We start from the raw sequence: 3,268 nt of genomic DNA, 5'->3' as shown, positions 1-3,268 counted from the left end.
GAGAGTCTCTGTTTCTTTTAATCATGGCCAAACAGGAAGAAAAAAACCCAGGTCTCTTCCTTGGCTGGAGGCTGAAGGATGAGGTTAAGTATCAGAAGTAAATAGTGTCAAGAATAATAACTCCTCTTGCCTCTTTCATCACTTTGTGTATCTACAGGCACCCCATGGCTCTTCATGCTGTCAGGCTGTTGCAGAAACATCTGAGATGTTTTGTAAAGGACCTGCAGAAAATGAAGAAAGGGAATTCCAAAAGAAGATGGAAGCACTTAGAGAGCTCAGAAGAGTATGAAGGCCCACAAGGCAAAACATGTATTTGCTCTTTATTACTCAGCTGCTGATTTTCCAGTCCTTAACCGTTCCCTCTCCACAGTCTACTTTTAATAAGAAAGTGAACTACTGGTAGTTTAGTGATTAGTATTTCAAAGATCATGAGTTATGTGCCAAAAATTTAGGAGATAGTTCAAAATAATGGGATTTAAAAAAAAAATCGATATGTTTTGTTTCTCTGATTTTCTTTTTGGTATCTGATTCTGTAGTAACCTCTCATTTTAAAGCTTCTCTCCCTAGAACTTCAAAGATAGCTTTCCCTTTGTAAAAGCATAGTTTTTCTCCTGAATTCACTACCTGGATTTAGAAAAGAAGAAAAAAACCCCCAAGCTAAATCTAAAACTGTAAAGGAAAAAAAAAATTAAAATTGTAAGTATTCTGATTTGATGACACTGAACTACTGATGACATCAGTGTATAGGTACTGTATACATATGTATATGTATACGTACATGTACTGTGGGTTCAGGGCAGTAGTCAGTCATGATCTCAGTCTAAAGCAAACATGAAAGGATCTTTTGTAGCACTGGAATTTGGTAGAATACACAAATACCTAACAGGGTTCAATTAGTTAGCAAAATCAAAACAGAAGAACTCTGGCTCCCTTTTTTATAGACCCACCATAAAATACAATATTATTTACCATCAGTCTTCAAGCATGAAGAATCAGAGCAGAATCTGGTATGTATGAATGATGTAACAGCACATATATGTTTGAGCACTTAGTACCAGGATGCTTCTGGCAGCATGGGGAAGCTGGAGGGAATACTACAATGATGGTGGAGTATTATGAAAGGAGATTGACGCAGGCCCAGAAGCAGTAAGAAACACTGAAGGCAGAGTTCTCAAAATGCACATGTAACTCCTTGCTCATGCACACAAACAAACGGCTTGCTAAGTCCATTCTCTGTCCAAGTGGAGCTATGGGAGGTCTTAGATACATGGTGGTTCTTCAGTTCTTCCCTTTCTTCTGTTGCTGCAATAGGATGTAGGGGCAGAAAAAAGGCCCAGGGAGGAGCCATGTCATCCAGCTGCCAGCCACAGACAGAGACAGTTCTAGGTCTGGGTTCCCTGTTGTGTGTGGCTGTAACATAAGGCGGTCTTGCCTGGGGTTATGGTTTCTGAAAATCAGGGACTCATGCTATGGTTAGAGGAGGGAGTTTGCTGCTCAGTGGGGTGGATGCACCCCTGACCTGCATGCAGGAGCAGCCACTGGATCAGTACAGGTTTTCCCTATTCACAGAAAGAGAAGAAATATACTTTCTTCTTTTCCAGTCTCCTTCCTCAGGGCAAAATAAAAGCTGTGCCTCTTATGTACACAAAGATGAGGAATATTTTTGCAATGCTCCTGTCCCACCTGCAGTGACATTATTTCCATCTGTTACAACCCCTCTCCAATCTCCTTATTTGTACTATCTACTTTCACCTAGATTTGGCAGAAGACCAGGGTTTTGGAGGATGTCAAGTGAAAAAAAAAAAAACTAAAAAAGGGAAATACGGGTAGAAGAAAGGGGAGAGAGGATCCCTGTTTGTGTGCAAAGCAAGGGAAAAGCAGCAGCACTGTGAGATCAGCCTCTGCTCAGTGCTAGTGGATTTGTACTGCAAACAGCACTGATAGGAGCCAAACTGCATTCATTATCCTGTGGGTGGAACCATTTGTATGAAGCAAATCATTGGTATTTTTTAAACACATTTTTACTGACTTTTCATATATTGATGGGATGTGCAATTTTTGCTGTCAATCACTCACCAGATTTTGCTGTCAATCACTATCAAAAACTGGTGATGAAATTGACTCTTTCCAGGAAGATGAAAATTTGGTTGGACTAGGACCCCATTTATCTCCTTCCCATTGCACGCACTTCGTGTGATGACAGCACCTTCAAAACAGATGTGTTAACAAATCCTGGGAGCTTAATCCTGGTGGAATTGACTGTGTAAGGGTGCAGAACATCTGATTATTGAGTGCTTGGGAATGTCTGTATTTTGTGGCTCTAAAATGCTAGCTGAATAAGCAGCATAAGAGATCATAATAGCATTGCATGAGTTTTACACCTAGCACTTTTGTGGGTCTTTCCTGTCTGAGATTTTACTTTTGCAGCTTAGGTATTTTATTACAATAGAGATATCCCATGGAATTGCTTAACGGTGCTACTATGAACTATTTTCACTAGTGCCCAGGAGTACCTAAGACAAGAGCTCTGTTACATTAGGCACTGCTGACACCTGTTGTAAGAGACAATCCCTCCTACAGAGGCTTTGCAGTCTAAATAATCAGTCACGGACTGAGAGGAGAAGGTAGAGGCAAAACTCCAAAGAGTGATTTTTGAGAAACAGAGGAAAGAAATTGAAATAATTTTCATTTTCAAACATTTGAGATTTTGAGGACCTTGTTTCATCAAAAGAACAAGGCATGTTAATTTCACAGTCAGAAATTACTCAGGGAGCATCCATTAAAATTGCTTTTCTCCACCATCTTGGTAAGGGAATTTCTTCACACAGGTGGGACTGCTGCCCCAACAGGAACCATCCCTTGAAGGGATGCCAGTGAGGTCAAGGCCAGATGCTGGTTTAGCCCACAGATAAGCCCAGTTTGGGACATCTCCCACCAGCCCCTAGTGATGTCCTTCCCAATTCTGGTGAGCACAGCACACACACGAGCCTCCATGAGTCATATGGTCAAAATGAGCCACCTTTTGCTGTAAAATTTCACTTTGCTGATGCAGTACATTTTGAATGGAGGCTTTTCAGTGCTAGTAGCATTCATTTTTTATTGTGGGAAAGTGTATTTTATCCACTTGTCTTGTATGCAAAATGTCTGTCCTGCTACAGCTCAAATTTCCATAAAAAAATTACTGTGAAACAGAACTGAGCCTTAAAAATGTGAGCCTGCACAGATACTCCTGCAAGCCCTAGCCAGGTAACGTTCAGGGTGTGGATAT

The sequence above is a fragment of the Corvus brachyrhynchos genome, unplaced genomic scaffold (genome assembly GCF_000691975.1).
Source record: "Corvus brachyrhynchos isolate BGI_N302 unplaced genomic scaffold, ASM69197v1 scaffold22, whole genome shotgun sequence".
Classification (NCBI taxonomy): Eukaryota; Metazoa; Chordata; class Aves; order Passeriformes; family Corvidae; genus Corvus; species Corvus brachyrhynchos.
This window is presented reverse-complemented; position numbering follows the sequence as displayed.